Source organism: Sminthopsis crassicaudata, chromosome 2 (genome assembly GCF_048593235.1).
Source record: "Sminthopsis crassicaudata isolate SCR6 chromosome 2, ASM4859323v1, whole genome shotgun sequence".
Taxonomy (NCBI): domain Eukaryota; kingdom Metazoa; phylum Chordata; class Mammalia; order Dasyuromorphia; family Dasyuridae; genus Sminthopsis; species Sminthopsis crassicaudata.
Window position 1 is genome coordinate 583,846,555 of NC_133618.1, and position 21,294 is coordinate 583,867,848.

The following is a 21,294-nucleotide window of genomic DNA, read 5'->3' on the forward strand; positions in this document are numbered from 1 at the left end:
AAACCAATTTGAGTCCTTTTAAATCCAATATACTAATAGAGTAATGATCTGTTCCACAGTGCTTTGGGAAGGTATGATGACTTATGTTTGCTAAGATAGTCTTTGGACTCAGATGTTAAAGAAATAGATCAACAATATTAGCTTAAATCATTTAATTTTTCTGAGCCTCTATTTCTCAGTTGTTTGAGCATAAATAGTGTCTTTTCTCTTAGGATGAAGTGAAAAAATTTATAAATAGAAAAAAAAAGATATGCATTTCTGCCTAGTATATCAGATTATTGTTTTGGGAAATGGAATAAGAAGTAAATCAAAAGAATCCACAAGGCTAAGCATTTTGCTTTATTTATCACTTCCTAATCAAGTCAACATTTATTAAGTACCTACTATATGTCAGGCAACATGTCAAGTGATGTTGATACATAGGAAATCAACAACAATCCCAACTCTCAAGGACTTCAAATCTAATGTAGGAGAAAACATGAAAACAATTCTGTACATATAAAATATCAGCATAGGGAAGGCACCAGCATTTTGGGGTATTAGGAAAGGTTTCTTTTATAATGTAGAATTTTTAACTGGAATTTGAAGGAAGCTGGGGAAGTCAAGAGAAGTAGATGAAGAGTGAAAAATGCACTGAGTCAGCATATGGAACAACATGGACAAAAAAAATCAAAGAATTCAGTATCACTGCATCAGTGAGTATATTGGCAGAGTGGTGAGATAGAAGAATGGTTAAGAACAGTGGAAATATAAGAGGAGGCTAGATTATGAAAAGTTTTGAACTCCAAACAGAAGATTCTATATAGGAAAGAACTTTCCAAAGTGCTATATGTAAATGTGAGTTCCTTCTCCTCCTCCTCCTCTTCTCCTTCCTCCTCATCCACATCATAATCATCATTGGGCATATTTCAAAATTTCAAAATAATAAGCATTTAACTTAATGGTATGAAACCAATGACTAGGTGATAGGGAAGTAGAGGAGAAATCAGTCAGGGACTTAAAATAAAAAGACAGGACATACTAAAATAAATTTAATTAAAATAATTAAAAATAATTATAAGTTCATGTAATGAATGTAACAAACAACATGATTGTCTTCAATTTCAAATAATGACAAGTTTATTATTAAAAGGTTCAAGAAATAATAGAGACAGTGTAATACTCAGAAAGGAAAGAAATTGAAGTAATAGGGAGAAAGAAATGCACAGTATAGAGAGGGAGAGATTAAAAAAGCAGTGAAAAAATAGTAAAACAGAGGTCAGCCAATCCTGAGATGTAGTAAATTATTTTATTCATATCCTGTTGCTTGAAGTAGTTATCATCTCTTAATATTCATCTCTTAAATGCTAATTGTTATTTGATATCTACTCTTCACAGCTCTTTGTCTGTTCTTTATCAAGAACTTTTCAAGGAAACCTCTCAATGGGATGACCACAGGAAGTCTAAGTGAATGGGGATGATTATTATTTTCTAGATTACAGCAATAATGACAGAGGTAAAAAGTCAATGAGTAATAAAACCCTAGGGCCAGATGTTACCTATATTGCATCTCAGGTATTAAAAACTCTTAAGAAACCATTTCTTTTTCTTATGCAGTGATTAGAGGAGATGATAAAAAAATTGTAATGCAGATTTTTCCTGCTCCCATTAATGTTCAAACTACTCAAATTGATTTCATTGATGAGTAATCCCCCACCCCAGACTTGTATCCTGTGTTTGTCAGAATTTTTCCCCATTTTTAATATGTTGTTTCCAATTATGATCCATAATACTCTTCAAATTGACAATCCTAAAGTTGTTGATTAGAATCAATGTCGTCTTAGTAGTTATGTCAATATCTAGAGTTCATAGATTTATAATAACATCATTTGACAAACTACTTTGCATGACACTATTTCCTGTCTTACAGCTCAAGATGGATTCTTTCTAAATTATTTGGTATCAGGAATGCCAGCAGTGATAGTTTCTGCATTATTACTTGTAGAATACAAGTAACCCTCAACAATCATTGCACATCTCCAATCCTGACTTTTTATCTAACCTTTAGTCCAATTGCTATCACGTATTTATACAGAACTAGTACTGAAAATCAACAAATACCCAACACTGACCTTATTACCTCAAAATGATTCTTTCCAAGTATCTCATATTCCCACACTTAGTCTTCTGGAACAAAAACTGAGAGTCATCTTTGACTCTTCTGTATCTTCTTTTTTTTTTCCTTTTCTTTCCCCAGATATTCTTTATTGAGTATATGCCTTTTTTTTCTTTGAAGTACATTTTATTCTTATCTTTCCTTTTTTTTATCTTAGGACCATCCTAGGCTGGATACTTATCACCTCAAGCCCAGCTTCCTATAATAGTTTAACCAGTTCCCTTGGGAGGAAAACAAAACAAAACTTCTATTTCAATCTATTTTATGTACCACTTCTGGATTCATTTTACTAAAATGCCACTCATCCCAGTTTAGGTGTGTGTCCATTTTTAAAAGAAGAACAATGACATCACAGGGTAATGCCTTGATTTGTGCATGGATTAGATTTGTGAGGCAAAGTTACACAAAGTCATCAGCCTTTCTCTCTCTTCCTAAACCATTGAATTCCCGTGGCAAGACAAAAGGTAGGATACAATGGATAACTTTGGTGACTTTAATTTATGAACACGCTCTAGCATTTTAGAATTCCTGTTTCAGTCACCTTTGTAGCCTTTGGAACAAACAGTTCTCATATGCCCACTCCACCAAGGGAAATCCTCACATGCTTGGTGTAAATATCCCCCTAATTCCTCAACCTGAGTTAAGCCATCTGTTAAAATGAGAGTCACAGGTGAGAGCTGAGTACCTAGTAGATACCAAAGGTGGATCAGCAGTCTTGAAAAGATCTTCATAAATTGATACATCAGAGATACTAGTTCTCCTTGAACAGCCCACACATTCTACAAACTTATTCCATTGTGGCTCTGATCAAAAACTCTACAGTGGCTCTCTACAGCAAAATATATGCTCCTCTGCTTACCTTTGAAAGCACCTATACACATGCCCCAACCTATCAATCTAACCTCATTCCCTAAGGTAAAACCTATTCTCTTTTTCAACCAGATTTATATCATATGACTGTGTTGGAATACTATTGCACTATAAGAGATGATAAGCTTGATGATTTTAGGGGAAAAAAAACCCTGGAAAGTTTTAAATGAATAGATGCAAAATGAAATAAGCAGAACCAGGAAAACAGTGTATACAACAAAAATATTGTAAGGATGATCAATTCTGAAAGACAGCTACTCTCATCAATAATTTTCCCTCCTACTCAACTCAACAATAAGACTTCAACATGTATACTGATTCTTTCTCAAATACCCTACCACTTAGTTTCTCAACCTGTAATGTTCTGTTGTCTCTCAATTATAATTCTTCTTTGTGAGAAGGTTTCTTTTCTGTGAATCCTTTTCTCTGGGAGTAGGTTTCTTGGGAGGCTTCTGAAGCCTCCAGCCAGAGTGAAGGTAGATGTGGGAATGAATCAGACTCTGCCTCCAAGAGTGTGGGATTGTGGGTTTCCTGGAAATCAATCCTAGTTGTGAATCTCCATGAGCAGGCTTTTCCTTTAGTTCTTGTGAATCTGCTCTTGTCCAAGTGTCCCCAGTCAGCACTGCAGTAGAATCTCAAATCTTCTTTGTGAATCTTGGCTCCTTAAATCCTCCCAGAGAATGGGCTTGTGGTACTCCCAGGGGCTTGTGGGAACTCCTTCACAACCAATGAGCTAGCTCCTTTTAAAGGTGTAAACTCCTTTAAAGGTTTGAACTAAAGGTGTGGACTCTGAGCTAGAAAATTGTTAAGAAACCAACTTAGCACCTAGTAAGGAACTTAACATCAACCTATTTATTTTCCCTCAGCTATTCTACCCCTCTCCCTCAGCCACACACAAATATGTATTAGAGTATTTAAGGATGGAAAAGATTTGTAAGGTGTTTTTAAACTGGGATCCATTAACTTCCTTTATATGGCACTGACTAGATGGGTGATCCTGGGTTAGTCAATTCTCTTTTCTAGCTTTCATTTGTAAAATAAGAGAGCTAAACTAGGTGATTACTAAAATATTACTAAAATCCTATCCAGATTCAAATTCCAATGATTCACAGTATCCCAAATAAACGAAGTAAGTTTCTGGATGTCAGAAAGTCTGAACTTAGCTGCTGGTATATAAACCTAGGTATTTAAGGCTGAGAAATATCATATTCATGCCTTATAAGATGGATGGATCTCCTATTGCAGAGTTTGTGAGAAAATATAGGAAGTGAATGCCCCTAAGATTTGTAAGGGTAAAAGAAAAATTTCTCTCTAGCACAATCTTGGGTAACCTGGTGTTTTCCTCTGATGAATTTTGCAACAGATGCTTTACACACCCAGTCCCTAAACACTGGGCAATGCAAAGAGCTTCAGGAAGGATTCATTGAACACCTCATATTTTTCATTAACACTAGAAAAAATTTAATCAATGTACTGTATAGTGGCTCTCTGGGAGAGTATTTAATCATTGAAGGCTCCACTTCCATGTCCCAATGAGATTTTTTATAGCTAAGGCAAAGGTGATAGTGATCGATTGCAAACATCATCTAGAGTTTGGGAACTTTTCTCCTTATGTGTGTGCTTGTGCCTGTCTATACCCCCCCGCAGAATAAGGTTCAATGCTCATTATCAAGGCACTAAAGTGCTCTAAAGTAAGATAACTGTAGGGTGACATTCCATATTCAGGCCTTAATGTATTTCTGTTGAATTGATCTAGTTCACAGGGAGAAGATTTCAGTGCAGGTGCTTTATAATTCAATAATCAGAGCTGCAGAGGGACCAACTCCTTCATTTGCAATGACAATTAGTTGGTGATTTCCATAGGGAGAAAATGTGATACCAACAATTTTCTTGCTCAGAAACTGGAAGACTAGGAGTGGAAGAGTTCATAATGAGTGCTGCAGATGAATTTTGACTCCCAAATAAGATGAACTTTTCAGAACCTCCAGCTTATTAGAGAAGTTGACTTTCTCTCACTGGACATGGAGCCTTCCTCATTTCTGTCTCTGTTAGGTGAGAAGTAAGAATCCCATCACAATCACTGATCTAAAGATGTTTGCCCTTCCCTAAAAATGTCCAAAAAATTACCTGGGAGGTCCCCAAGATATTATAGATGTGAAATCACATTTTTTTCCTTTGGATAAGACAAAAAGTTTTGTTGAATGCAATTTGACTTTTTTTAAGTGTACTTTTTCATGGAATTTACTTCACAGGGTAAGGATTTCTTTGAAGGCAATAAGGGCTCAGTAATTGGTTGTTGAATTTCTGATCTTTAAAAGAAATCAACCAAAAGCAATGCAAAATTATCTTTAAGTGGAAAAGAATAGCTACTTGAGTTGTACTGTTTTTTTTTTAATTGTTTAACTGCAAGCATATACAATTATTTAGAGTGGGCATGGATCATACCATTTGTATACTCCTTTCTGCTCCCAATATTAAGAGACAATGATTTTATGCATTCCTATCTAATTTCAGGAATCAAGGATTCTTGAATAAATATTGTCATATTTTATGAATGAGCTACAGGAGAGAACTCAGTGCCCTTTAGAGATGAAATCAGGCCAGGCAAAACTCAGGAAAACTATGAACTTCTCCAAACATATAGTGAATATATTTTTTCCCACAAATGTCTTTGAGTAAGTAAGCTCATTGGTCCCATTTTTTTTTAAGGGAAAGAAGCTAAAAGAAAGAAGTTATGTGACAAGGCCAGAGTGCTATTTAGAAAATAAGACTGCTACTAATGCTTGATTTCCTTGTAAATAAAATTCAACTGGTTTTGGGGACTGGAGCAAATTTCCCTCCCCCCCATGCCCCTGAGTATAATATTTGGATCTTATATGACACTGGGAAAAAACAACAGCAACAGTAATGACAAACAACTTTGATCCTGGCACTGCAGAAAATGGACAGCATATTTCCAAGGGGAAGAAATTAGCTACATGCATATCTATTAACATGAATAGAAGTTAAAACTATTGTCTTTCTGACAAAGCTCCTGAATTCTCGAATATAACAAAGTAACCAAAAATCTCTCCTTGCATTATTTTGAAAAGGACCCTAGATATTCCAATTCTAGAAGGCTTTAGAATAATTGGGCATGATTTTACCTAAGATGATGTCAATGATAAAAGATTTCCTCATCTGCAAACATATATAGATGAAATGGTTGTTCACAATGAAGTTAGCCTTTTCCAGGGCTGTATTGTTTCCTACTATTAAAGGTTTGGGGGCATGTATATATGATATTAGAGTGTCTTCTCTAGATATAATCCCATCCATAAATCAATACCAAAATAAGCATCAAGCATAAAACAATTAGATTCAGAGGCCTTGTTTTCAATTCCCAACTTTTCCAATCATTTTCTATGTAGCCTCAGGCAAGCTGATTAAGTTTTCTGGGCCTTAGTTTTCTCATCTATAAAATGGGGAGACTAGACTAGATGACCTATAAGGTTATTTTATAGTTCTAATCCTGTGATATCTATCTATTAACTGCTAATGCTTCATTTTTTTGGGGGGGTAACATATCAGATATTTGTGATTTTCATATAGATAGCTGTAGGTCTAGTAAGCCATAGCCTCAAGAAAATAAAACAGAAGATGTTTGAGTATGTATATTAAAAAATAAATGTTATTTCACAATGACAATACATGAACTCATTTACTGATCAACTATAAATTATAAACAAACCAAGCAATACTGAGTAGAACAAAGATTAATTTTATTTTAAACATCTAAATACAAAATGGTATAACTTCTGAACTTGACTGTGACTGTGCTTCTCATTCTGTCTCTGCTTATCTATTTTAAGCAAAATTCCACTATTGGACATTATACTATTGCTATTTTGTCACTTTCTAGGAAAGTAACCTTGTTTGGCATTTATCAAGCATTAATCTTCTGTGGCTCTCAGAAAATTTTGCCTATCGAAATATGTCCTTTCTTAACCTCCTAGAGGGTCTTACATAATTCTCTGACCTTTGTATAAATTTTATAGGATAATAAGACCATAGCCTTAATTTGGGAAAGGATTTTATAAGTTTTCTTCTCCAAATGAAGAGGTTTATCATTTTGTCACAACTGTTTCCAAACAACCCACCCCTGTATTGTCTATAATGCTGAATATACAACAATATAGATTAAACCATTATATAAAACAATCACAAATTACAATATGCAGGTTTCTTCTGAAGGTCAAGAAGAAGATTCCATTCTTCAAGCTTGCTTAAACAAAACTGAATTTAAGAACCTGAAGATTCACTTTTATATTTAAATCCTTAAGCAGCTTTGAAAGGCCATAGAGTCAAAGCATCTAACATATTAAACAATGATTACTGACTTTGAGAAATACAACTTGCCTTAAGAAATCCATATATTTTAAATAAATTATCATCTTTTTGTTTTGTTTTGTTTCTAGGATTGCCCTTGCCATGTTAATTTTCTCTGGGTGCTTATGTTTAGATCAGTAAAGACCTCAGCAGCAATTTTCTTTTATTGACTTCCTGTTATATTCCACATTTAATTATGCCAGATAATAAGTACAGAAGCAACTCATAGAATCACAATCACTTACAGCAAACAGAGAAGGCAAAAAACTTCTAAGACCAGCCAAAGAGTTCCTGGCCCCAGACGGTGAGGTTTCAGAAGAGCTGTGATTAATCCCTTGGATGCTGGCATGGCATGAAATACATCCATTCACACTCTCAATTCAGGGAATAGAAAAGGCCAAAGGTTTTCAATTTCTGAGCAAGAGACCACTTATTGTCCTCTTGAGCTTATGTCAAGGCATATTATATAGTTTGGGTGGGAATAACTCCATAAAATAGTTAGACATCCAATTAACATTACAGGAGCTTTAAGGCTAAATAACTAATATAATGAACAGTGTTTAGAACGTTCAGTAGGTAACAGCACTGGGAAGACAGAGGTGTTATAGAGCCAATGTTTCCAATTTCTCTGTGCCAAACATAATGAGAGGTGTAAAGGTATAAAAAAGTGGATTCTCTCTTCAATTATTTTATAATACAAAAAAAAAACAAAAAACCAATAGTCAAACACAAGAAAAAACAATAACAACATAATAAGCAATTTAAGTAACACATATAACACAGTAAATAGTATTTACTCTTTAGAAGATTTTCCCCCTTTTCTCATAATTTCTTTAAAATGAGCTGGAGAAGGAAATGGCAAGCCACTCCATTATCTTTGCCAAGAAAACATCAAATGAGGTCACTAAAGAGAAAGACATGTCTAGAACAAGCAAACATAAACATTTCTCACAATAGCTCTATGGAATAGGTAGTAAATGTATTTATTATTGCTCACATTTTACATATGAAACAACTGAAGAATTTATAATTTAATGGCTAGTGAATGATAGATCTAGCCATGGGCACCTATCTTCTGACTCTAAGTTTAGAGATTTATCTAATGCACCAGATTAGAAAAAGATATGTTCTTCTTCTTTACAAAATCCTATTATTTGCTAAACAATTAGGATTTAATCATGTCATGTTTTATTGGCTATTTTTGGAAAGTCAGTGTAGAACGAATATGGTACAAAATACGTAGATTGAGTGGTGGGTGTAAAGTCAGTCAGACATGAGTTTAAATTTAGTTTCAGATATTTACTAGTTGTGTGATCTTGGGCAAGGCACTTATCATCCATCTATTTCACTTGCTAAAATAAAAAAAATCAGGATAATAATAGCACCTACTTCTCAGGGCTCTAGTAAGAATCAAATGGCAAAATATTTGTAAAGTATTTAGCACTGTATCTAGCTGAGATGTCCTTCCTTCCTTCCTTCCTTCTTTCCTTCCTTCCTTCCTTCCTTCCTTCCTTCCTTCCTTCCTTCCTTCCTTCCTTCCTTCCTTCCTTCTTTCCTTCTTTCCTTCCTCCCTCTCTCCCTCCCTCTTTTCCTTCCTTCTTTAACTTTCCTCCCCCTCTCTTCTTCTTAACTAAATTGAAAAATTTATAGAAGTTCCTTAAATGTTCTGTAACAGTTGGTCAATAACATTTTTTATTGACAACTAATTATATGAAAAATTGCAAATTAATTCAGAAATAATCTATCAGGGGAATTCAGAGTAATAAGAAGGCTTATCCCAATGTTCTCCCTCCTCCTTTGAATTCTATTATTATTTTGACAATCAAATTTGATGAAGTGGGAAGAAAAAGAGCTGACTTAAAAAACATGGGTTCTAGTATGACCTCTTATTCAATCAATTTATAAACATTCATTAAAAAGCTACTATGGACCATAAACTATGCTAGGCACTGAGAATACAAATTTTCAAAACAGAAAACATTTCTTGTCTTAAAGAAACATGCATTTTATCAGGGGAAACCACATGTGTCATATATGTACATACATATAGGTATGTATGTGCATATACATATACACAGGTATACATACAGACATGTGTGTATATGTGGTATGAAGACAGTCATATATGAGAAGTAAAATCAGGGGAATTTGTGTTTGGGAGATATTGGTGACTGAAGAAATCAGAAAGGATCTCATATAAGAAGTTGCACTTAAACTGACTTCAAAGTAAGATAGAGATTTCAAAAGTCAGAAACAAGGAGGTGGTGCAGTTCAGGCAAGGAGAACTTACTGAGAAAAAATAGATTATACCACAGAGTATATGTTGTTGCTGTTTAGTTTTTTAAGTCTAGTCTGACTCTTTGTGATCTCATTTGGGGTGTTCTTATCAGATAATCACTATTTCCTACTACAACTCATTTGTTGCAGATTTGAGGCAGAGTGACTTTCTCAGAGTCACACAGCTAATAAGTTAGATTTGAACTCAGGAAAAAAAAAAGGAACTAGGGAAAGAGTCTTTCTGACTCTAGGCTCACTCTAACATACCACTTAGCTGTCCACCAAGCACATAGAGGGGATTAAAATGTAATAGATCTGGAAATGCAGAATGGAGATAAGTGATGAAAGGGTTTAAATCCCAACCAGAGAAGGCAAAGGGGAACTTTATGAGCAGAGAAATAGTATGATAAGATTAGTTATTAGTTAGTTACACAACTTTGACAGTTGTGTGAAAGGTGGATTGGAAAGGGGAGAGATAAAGAAACGAGACCAATTAGAAAGTGATAGTATTGTAACAATCTCTTTAGGTCTCAAATTCCTTATGTGAAAAAAATGAGGGGATTTAATTGAATTACTCTGAGATTCCTTCCTGCTCTAGATCTATAACATTTTGATCTTTCAAAATGGCCAATATGTTCCAATATGAAATTTAGGGACAGGGATAAGAAGATATTTTTATATAAGAATGAATTTTAAATAATTCTAGATTACTATTGAAATTTCCAATGAAAATATGTTATTTTTGTAAATCATACTCTTTATTTTTCAGTAACTATTTCCCTAAATTAGAATCTCTCTATATATACATATGTGTAAATAGAATAATCTATATATCTATATATCTATATCTCTCTATATATGTATATAACAATATACCAAATATGTATGTACATATATAGATTCTACTTTGGGGATATGTATATATGTATATATACATGCATACAGATATAGATATAGATATAGATATAGATATAGATATAGATAGTTTTTCCCTCTGTGTTAAATTTCAACAATCCCTTTTATCAAAATGATCTGTATGCGTGTGCAACTATAGGGAAATTAATTGTGGTCATTTGTCAGGATCCTTAAGTTTAGTTCTGCCTCTAACTAGATTTTTAACTTTAAGTCACTTAATTATTGCCTCTGTTTCTCAGTTGTTATAGCCTGTCAAATAGATACCCTATTATTTGCTATTTCTTTCTTCATAGAGCAGTAAAGTTAAAGTAAGAAGTGCCACACAAATCTGAAGATAGATCAATTTTCTTCTAGTAGAGAAGTTTGATGAGGTCTGAGTCTATTTCATTTGTATTGTTTTATTCTCAGAACCCATCCTGGTAATTAATGAATATACATTGACTTGAATGCATTTTGACTTATTTCAATGATATAAAAACCTTAATACTGAGAAAAATTTGTTTACCAGTGGAGGTCCTCACCAACCCTGCTTTTTATAGACTAGAACATTGAAAGCTTATATAACTTGACCAAGATAATAGCCAATATATCAAAGTCAGGACTTATACCCTGGTCTTCTTGGTTCCAAAGCTAGCTCTCTATCCTCTATCCGCCTCTCTATCAAAAATCAAATTAGAAAAAAAAATGTAGCCATCTCCCTATTCCCCAATATAACTCATAAAAATACTCTAAGATACACTTAACCCCCAAAAGTAAAATAGCTTTGCCTAGATCCAATAAGAATAGTCCAACAAAAATCATAGTAAGTAAAAAGTCAGACAAATCAGATCCTAGTAAATGTCTGATGTGGCTTAGAATCAGGGGTGTACTGGATCCAATTCCCATTGATTTGTTAGAGGTGATTGTTAAATTTTCATTTTGAATATATATCTCAGAAATCATAAATGCTACAAATAAGGATTTGGTTCATTTTAGGAAAATAAAGGTGAATATGTCAACACACAAAAGGACATTGTATATAGTTTTGTTGTTGCTATGAGAGACGCTGATGAACCAACAATTTAAACATTTAACAGCACACTCTTGCTGAGTTGCAGTAATTTTCTTCTGAGTTGGATTTTCCTAATAAGCATACCTGAACATCCACCTCTAAGTCATTAATGACCTTGCTTGACAATAGAAGGTGCTAATGAAGATCTCTAGTTCTTGAGAGAACCAATTATTTCTCAAAAAGAGACCCCTCACTTGCCAGGACCCTGAAATGACGACTTTTGCTTAACGCCAAACTATAGTTATATGAAATCACAGTCCTACTATAAATGCACTAGTTTTTCTGAGTCAAAAACTGTTTGTTAAAATGACTGGATTAGATTTTGCAGCTCACAATTCACACATATTGGGATGTTTGGCTTTTTAAATATATTCTCCTTCATGTCTTCTCACCCTGCAAATGCAAAATTAAATTAAGCCAAGAAACCTTTGGCTGATGGCGGAAAAATTCTGTGAGTCAAGCCTATTAGACAGTGAAAATATATCCCCAGGGAAGCATTGGGACTTGGAGCACCTCAGTCATTAAAACTAGGCCAGACAAAGTACTAGAAAGCAGCAATGAAAAAGGAGAATCCTCCTTTCATCTCCCAAGGGAGCGGAACTGGATGGCCTAATAGGTCAGTTCCTGTCAATGATTTCCATCAGGCTTTCAGGTTTCTAATCTGTTACTGCATTTTAAAACGTTGAACTTGCCTTTCGAATACTTCACTGGTGCAGCCTGTAAGACTAAATCATGTTCTCTTGGTGGAGAGAAGGATGCAACTCCCCCAAAAAACTGCTTTGAGCTTTTAAGAGGAAAGATACTTCACTCATACAAAAGCACTAGAATGCTTCTGAATTACTTTTCGCATCCTAGGAGAGTAGGTGATGCGTTTGTGGTATAGTATGTGCTCTATTTTTTACTTCTTCACCAACTTTAAAAAAATATTTCTTTCTTGCCTCAAGTATACAAAGTTCTCTTCTTACTGAATGGTGCTTCTCTCCTCTCTTGTCCATTTTTTCTATATATGCCAGTTTTCATTTTCTGTTTTATATCCACCCAACTCTATTCCTCTACCAATTTGTTCCCCTACTTATGATACATCCTAAAGTACTGGTTCCTCATCTTATCTTAAATTGTATTGATTTATTACAAAGGTTCTTGTGTACTTCTAAACATCATTTTAATATTCTAATTCAAGTAAACTAAGAAATCTGGAAGAAATGTGGCATAGCAAAAAACAAAAGAAAAATAACAGCTCCACATATTTTGGCATCAGGAGATCCTTACTCCAACTCATTTTTCCTTTCTCTAGGGTTCAGATCAAACTGATGAGAGTTAGGAATGGGGGAACCCCTTTTGGTTTGGTGCAAGGATAGTCTAGTGATGGCACAGAGTCCCCTGTAAAGGAATTTATAGGCCCGAAAACCTAAATTGACAAAAAAGGTTTATTGTAGGGGCTTGGAAATAAGGGTAAAGGTAGAAAGACACCAGGGCCAGAGTTGGTCACCAGGCGGACAGGAACCCTTACATGGCCAGAAGGCCATGTTTTAGGGCTCCTGCAAAGAGTGGACTCCAGGGTTTTCCTTTTTATAATGGGGGCTATTGGTGATCTTGAAGGTGGGTGGAGTCCCAGGCTCCTGGCTAGTTTCTGCCAGAGTTAGTATTGAATAGAATTCAATGGGTTTTTAGATAAGGAAGAAGCTGTTTGTGGAGGTTGGGGAAACCGGAGCAGATAGTGAGGGACTGGGAAAGCCTGGATGTCATTGGAATTCAAAAGGGTGCTTTTTGACCAGGATTTATGAATCAAAGATCCTAACTTCTTCAGCCATGGGGGGGTTGGGAATCAGAAAGGAATCTTAAAGGGACTTCAACCCACATCAAAACTAAATGATTTCTAATGTTGTTTCCAACTTTAAATTCCTATGATCAATATTATAATAATAGCCATTTTAAGAATGATAAAAATAGTGAAAAGATAAAGTGTTTCAAATTTCAGGAGAAGTATGTTGAAATAGGGCATAGGAAGAGGAAATGGTACCATCTATCACACAATATTCAATCAGTCAACAAGATTTTATTAAATGCCAACTATTTGCTAGACATTGTACTAAGAGCTAAAAACAAAAAAGAAAGGCAAAAAAACAGTACATCCCATTTGAGGGAAACAACATACAAAAAACTATAGTCAAAATCTAGCCAACATGCCAAAAAAAAAAAAAAACCTATAGGAAAACTATAAACAAGATAACATTATGATAGAAAAATGCAAACAAAAAATGGAAAATAAATGTGTGTCTATGGATTAGGGAATGACTAAACAAATTAAAGTATATTTGTGTTATGAAACATTGAATCATAAAAATAGCATATATGATGAATTCATTAAAAATGTATTTACTTCTATGAACAAATGAAGAGAGAAGTAGAACCTGGAGAATAGTAAATATAATTACTATAATACAGTTTTTAAAAGACATTTAAATTCAGATGAATTGTAAAAACCAGTTTTAGTCTTAGAAATGAGCTGGTATAACCACTTCCTTCCTCTCAGGAGAGAGGGACAGAATTATAAATGCAGAATGTTACATAGGCTTTAAGATGTTTTTTGTTTAATTATCTCTCTTTGTGACAAGAAAGAGTTTGATTGAAAAAGGAGTATATTGGGTGATTACTATAATGAAAGAAGAAAAGACAGTAATAAAATCTTTTTTTTTAAGTCATAGCAGGAATGTATGATGTTGATTTCACATTATCTTTTTCTGTAGAAAGTCTCATTTTGAAAAGATAAAATGATTTCAGTCAGGTGATTCTGAAATTCTCAAAGATCCAGGGATTTCTTATGGATAACAATGTGGTAAGAGAGCAAGAATTTCATTTAATTGTTTGCTGTCCCTCCAATAACCTTGATCCCATCTGTATGAGTAACTTTCCCTCAGAAAACTGACATGGGGATATAGCTGCCACATTTCACCAGATTGGAAAAGGTCAGAAAAATGAATCTGACCTTTTTCCAGGGCTCTACTGTTCAAATGGGAAGTGTTTCAAAACTTTAAAATAAATAGAAACCTTAAAAGTATCAGGTTTGAAGCCCTTATCTGAAAAAACACATGGGACATCCACATATCAAGTTTGGAAAACCTTGTTAGTTTTCAGCTGATTATCTATGAAAACCATGCATTTAAATTGCATATCAACATTAGTAAAGTATTTTACATCTATTATTTCAGTTGATCCTCACAAAAACATAGGTATTCTTAGCCTTAGCCCAGTTTTGTTTTTGAGCAAGCTGAAATGCAGAGAAGTTAATTGCTTTGTGCATGGTCATAGGGTTAGTAATTGTCAGACACTCAAAGCCACATCTCTTTTGATCCCAACTCTAACATTATTTACAAAAATCCCATCTATCCTAAGAGAGGAAGTTCTTGTAGCTCCAACTCGTCAATTCAATAAGCATTTATTAAGAGCATAATGTAAACCAGGCACCATGCTAAGTGCTCATAATTCCAAATTTATGTTGAACTGTCATGTTTTTGTACTTTTATGTGTATCCAGTTATTTCCAATGTTCTGGGAGTTCACTTTAAAAAATAATGAAGCTACACATTCAACAGAATAAGAAGAAGTTGTCTATTCAGTAAGTAGCAGAAGGCTTTTTATAGTCCAGGAGCTCAAGAGGAGAACTATGAGCATATGAAGAAAACATATGAAGAGAACTTTGAGCACCCAATTCTGATTATAATTTCTGCTTCTTGGGAAAACATGGTGTTTGTTATTTCATGGTGAGTGAGAAAGTGCTCTTAAGTAGGCATGCATACTGCTTGAAACAGAAGCAAAGAAGGGCCTAATTCTTTTGAAAAAGTTTAACTTTCACTTGTGCTTATATCCTGGGAGAAGGGGAATGGTTAAACTAACTCAAAACATACCCATCTTTGCTTACATTTTTCCTAGAACAAAAATCAAAGGGATCGGGCACATTACAACAGAAACTTGGAATTGACTAATATTGCATACTATTTAGCACGATAAGGTAAAAATTGATTCCTATTTTAGATTATAATGCTTACCATAAGCAAATTAAGGAAATATAGAATACATATTAGATCTATGAATAAGGGAAGAATTTATGAGCAAACAAGAAATAGAGACTATTACAGTATATAAAATGGATAATTCTTTATTACATTAAATTAAAAAGGGTTTACACACAATAAAAACCAATGCAGTTAAAATTAGAAGCAAAGAAGAAAATGGGGAGGAGAGGGCAGAATTTTATAGCAAATCTCTGAACTAAAGGTCTCATTTTTCAAACATAGAACTAATAAATTTATAAGACTATAAGTCATTCCCCAATTGATAGTCAAAGGATATGAACATACAGTTTTCAGGTGAAGAAATCAAAGCAATCAACAGTCATATGAAAAATGCTCTAAATCATTATTGATGGGAGAAATGAAAATTAAAACAGCTCTGAAGTACTATTTCACATGTTTCAAGTTAGCTAGCATGAATGAAAAGTGACAAGTCTTTGAAGAGAATATTGGGACACTAATGGACTTTTGGAGTGGTAAACTGATTCCACCATTCAGGCAATTTAGAATTATGCCCAAAAGGCCACAAAACTATGTCCTTTGAACCAGAGACACTATTACAAGGACTGTATTCCAAAGAAATTGAGGGAAAAGGACCTATATGAAAATAGCTATGTATGTATGTAACTACACCAACTCTTTCTCTTAGGGAAAAGAACTAGAGATTGATGGGTTATTACATCAATTGGGGAATGAGTGAACAAGTTGTGGCATAGGATTATGATGGAATATTATTGTGCTATAAATGATAAGCTAGTTAGTTTTAGAAAAAATGGGAAGACTTAAATGATTTGATACAAAGTAAAGTGATCAGAACCAGGAGATTGTTGTACAGAATAAAAATAATATTGTACAATATTCACTGATAATAATGTAGCTATATACTCAGAATACAATTATCCATCATAATTCCAAAATACTCATAAAGAGAAATTCTGTCCACCTCCAGAGAACAAACTGATGAAGTCTTAATGCACATTGAACCATACTTTTTTTTTCTTTCCTTTCTCAACATGACTAATATGGGAATATGCTTTGCATAGGAACATGTCTGGCATAAATCAAATTGCTTGTCTTTTTAATGAGAAGTGAAGAGAGGGAGTGGGAGAGAATTTGGAACTCCAATTTTGGGGGGGTGTCATAAATAGGCATTTATTAAGTTCAAGAACAGGTTATAAGTGGGCTGAGAGCCACATTCATAACAAAGGGTCAGAGTTGAATCCCTGGGAGAGAAAAGGAAGGAGGAGACAGGAGACCACAACCTCTTAGGTGTCTGCTCTAGATGGAGTTGGTCCTAATTTCAATAAAGCATGAAAAAGATGAAGTTCTGGGGGTCCAATTTTAGGAAAACTTCAATAGTGCCCAAAGTTACACACCCAACCAGAGGTGGGGACTGGAATTCTCCTTGTATCAGCAGCACCACTTCTTTTTATGGAATTGGAACATAGAAATTTGATAACTTTCATCCCACACACTGGAACTTTTAGGAAATATTCTGGTAGTTAAAGTCTGTGCTAAAAAATTCTTTCTTTGCCTCTCTAACTTTTTGTACTTTGCTCCTAGTTTCTTTGAAAATGCATCCAACGTCTCTCCCTTCCTCTCAAGATGGCGGACAAAAAAACCTCAAAAGGTACCAAAGGAAAAGAAAATAAAAAAGGAAAAGAAAAACAAAAAGGAAGATGCAGCTGAAAAAGGTGGTGAAAAAGCCTCGAAAGCATTGCAGTAGGAACCCAGTTCTGGCCCGAGGAATCGGTAAATACCCCAGGTCTGCCATGTATTCCCGGAGAGCTATGTACAAGCCAAAATATGCCAAAAACCTGGATTGAAAGGAAAAAACGAGAGAGGGTGCCTGCCACTATCTCCAAGCCAGTTGGCAGCGATAAGAATGGAGGAATCCATGTGGTAAAGATTTGCAAAATGGCTAGGTATTACTCTACCGAGGATGTGTTCAGAAAGCTGCTAAGTCATGGCAAAATGCCCTTCAGCCAGCATGTGAGGAGACTTTGCTCTAGCATCACCCCAGGCACCATTCTGATCATGCTCACTGGCCGCCACAGGGGCAAGCAAGTGGTTTTCCTGAAGCAGCTGGCTAATGGCTTGCTTACTTGTGACTAGATCTCTGACCATCAACAGTGTTCCTCTGTGAAGGACCCATCAGAAATTTGTCATTGCCACCTCCACCAGGGTTAGCCTTTCTGATGTAAAGATTCCAAATCATCTTACTGATGCCTACTTCAAGAAGAAGAGGCTCCACAAACCTCGACACCAAGAAGGAGAGATTTTTGACACAGAAAAAGAGAAATTCGAGATTACAGAGCAGCGCAAGGCTGAACAGAAATCAGTAGACTCTCAGATCCTGCCCAAAATCAAGAAAATTCCTTAGCTCCTTGGTTATCTGCAGTTTGTATTTTCACTCTCCAATGGAGTTTATCCTCACAAACTGGTGTTTTAAATGCCTTGCAGAGAACTCTTATTAAAATATTTGGAATAAAAAAAATGCATCCAACTTACAGACTGCCTGCTCAAGAATCCTACTTGTTCCTCAGTTAAAGTGATCTGATCTACATAAGGCTGAAGTGTTTCTATTTCTACTTTATATCATTTAGGTTTCCATTTTTATTTACCACAGTATCTGTTATTTCTACATGCCTCAACCAAGTTAGTTTGTTCATAGTTTTCAGAAATGTATAGTCTTCTCTGGTGGCTGTCCACTTGCCTGTCAAGTATATGACTATTTTGGAGAACATGTCCTGGCACAGAATTATGACAGTCCACCTTGACAGGCTCCATGGCCTCAACCACTACATCATATAGACCAGGGAAAGGAAGAAGAAGAAAAAAATAGGATGGAGGGAAAGACATCCAGAAGAGGGAGAAAGGAGGGGAGGAAAGGAAAAACAGAGGAGGAAAAGACAGGGAGAGCTTTTCTTCTTCCTCTTCCTCCTCTTCCTCCTCCTCCTCTTCCTCCTCCTTCTCCTCCTCCTCTTCCTTTTCCTCCTTCTCCTCCTCCTCCTCCTTCTTCTTCCTCCTCTTCCTCCTTCTTCCTCTTCCTTCTTCTTCTTCCTTCTTCTTCCTTCTTCTTCTTCTTCTTCTTCTTCTTTTTCTTTTTCTTCTTCTTCCTCCTCCTCCTCTTCCTTGTACTCTTCCTCCTCATCATCCTCTTTCTGCTCCTCCTTCTTCTTTCTCCTTCTTTTCTTTTCTTTCTCCTTTCTTTTTCATTATGTTGTTACTGTTGCTTCTTCTTTTCACTACTTTTTATATAATATTTTATTTTTTCCCCAATTACATATGAAGGCAATATTTAACATTCAGTATTTTTTAAAATAGGGATTCCAAGTTTTCTTTCTCTCATCATTCCCTAAAAAAGTAAGCAATTTTGCTATATATATATATATATATATATATATATATATATATATAATCATGTAAAATATATATTTCCATATTAGTCATGTTATAGAAGAAAAAATAGGCCCAAAAATTATCATAAAAATAAAGTGAAAAATAATTTACTTTAATTTGAATTCAGACTTCATCAGCTCTTTTTAAGGAAGTGGATAGCATTTTTCATTATTAGTTTATTGGAATTATTTTGGATCATTCTATAGGGGAATATGGTGGTCATTTATATTTGATCATTATACAGTATTGCTTTTACTGTATACAATGTTCTGCTTACTTTATTTTGCATCAGCTTACATGTTTTTACAGGATTTTCTGAAATTCACCTTTTCATCATTTCTTATGGCATAATTGTATTCTTTTGCATTCATGTAACACAACTTGTTCAGTTATTTCCCAATTGATAGGAATCCCCTCAATTTCCAATTCTTTGCCACCACAAAAGAGCTGCTATAAATATTTTTGTACAAATAAGTCCTTCCCTCCACCTTTTTTTTGGGGGGACACAGACCTAGTTGAAGTATTGCTGGATCAAAGTGTGTGTCAGCTTTATAGTACATTGAGATGGTTTCAAATTGTTCTCTAAAATGGTTGGATCATTTCCCAACTTCACCAAAATTGCAGTAGTGTCCCAATTTCCCCATGTCTCCTCCAACATTTATCATTTCCTCTTAGTCAATTATAGTAAGTGTGAGGTGGTACTTCAGAGTTGTCATTTACTTTTACTTATTCCATAGTTATTTAGAGTATTTTTTACATGACTATAGATAGTTTCATCTGAAAACTATCTGTTCAATCTTTGACCATTTATTAATTAAGTAATGTCTTGTATTTTTATACATTTTACTCACATATATATGTATTATATATATATATTAAGAAATGAGACCTTTATCAGAAACAAGTATTTGCTTTAGAGATGGTTTTCTAACTTTCTGCTTTCCTTCTAATATTGTTTGCTTTGGTTTTGTTTGTATAAAATTTGGTAGTCTTCATAAAATATGTTCCATTTCCTGTTTGAAGAAGGTAAGCAGGACTAAAACAAATAAATAAATAAATAGTGAACATAATGTAAAGGAAAAGTGCACTTAAATGTAGCTAAACATTGTGTATATATGTGTATATAATATGTGTGTATATAATAACTAAGCTTAGTTCCTGAAAAGAAATGAAGAAATTAAAAATAATGAAGGTTTCATACCTTTGGCAGTGTTGGTGGCCATGTAAATTGGTTTTGTCTAAGTCTTTTTCTTTCTTAAAGAAGAAAGTTCACCAAGGGAAGGAAATAGGGGAATATCCAGGAATGATTGTGATATAAAAAACAAAAAATATATTTTTTAAAAGAGAGAGTAAATTAAGAAAACCTATATGTCAACAAATTAAATTGTTATAAGCATCCAGATGGATTATACACAATATGGCAAGTGCAATTTAATTTGCCAGTAGTCCTCTCCTTATGGAAGGGCTTCCTAGAATCTCAAACCTGCATTTTCAGCTTTCCCAGTTTCTACGGACCCTTGGATACACAGCTGCCTCCACTACTTTTCTTTTCTTCTACTTCCTTTCCCCTCCTGTTTGTTGGTAGATCTTGAAGAAAGGAGGCATATCTAATAATTTAGTCATACTGCAATACAGGCTCTCGCTTTAATCTCCTTCCTGATTCTTTTCATGATATTCTCTTGCTTGTTTCGGTGTTAAATCTTCTCGTCAAAAGCTAGCTCCATTTTGGACCTTCCTTCTTCCTTTCTACATTCAAAATTCCTTTTGCCTATTTGGAGACCCCAACAAGTTTCAGTCCTGATAAGAGATGTATCAACCAAACAATTCTTTTTCCCCCAATTTGATTCTAGATTAGAAAAGCAAAAAAGATAAAATTTTGCATTTTAAAAGTATTTATCTTTGTTTAGCTATCCTTAACAATTATCATTAGATCTCCTATCTGTACAGAGGATTAATGTCTTCTTGGAAAGATGAAGTTTTTTTTAGCCCAGAAGATAATGACTAAAAAGGGCTTTCAGAATTTTAGGGGAAAAAATGAAGGTTTTGATTTTTAAAATCAATAAGTTTGATTTACAAAGTTTAGATTTTAAATAAAGTTTAACTGTTAAATTAAAAAATAGTTTAGTTTAATTAACTTTATGAATAAAATGAATAAATAATAATTGCTAAAATTTGTCTTCTTGAAAT

General features: G+C 34.4%; 1 protein-coding gene and 1 pseudogene across 1 annotated transcript in view; one reads left to right on the forward strand and one right to left on the reverse strand.

Moving 5' to 3' along the window:
* Window positions 1-21,294, reverse strand: part of SORCS1 (sortilin related VPS10 domain containing receptor 1) — a 726,370-nt gene that overhangs the window by 551,822 nt on the left and 153,254 nt on the right.
* Window positions 17,623-18,157, forward strand: LOC141553742 (large ribosomal subunit protein eL6-like; annotated as a pseudogene).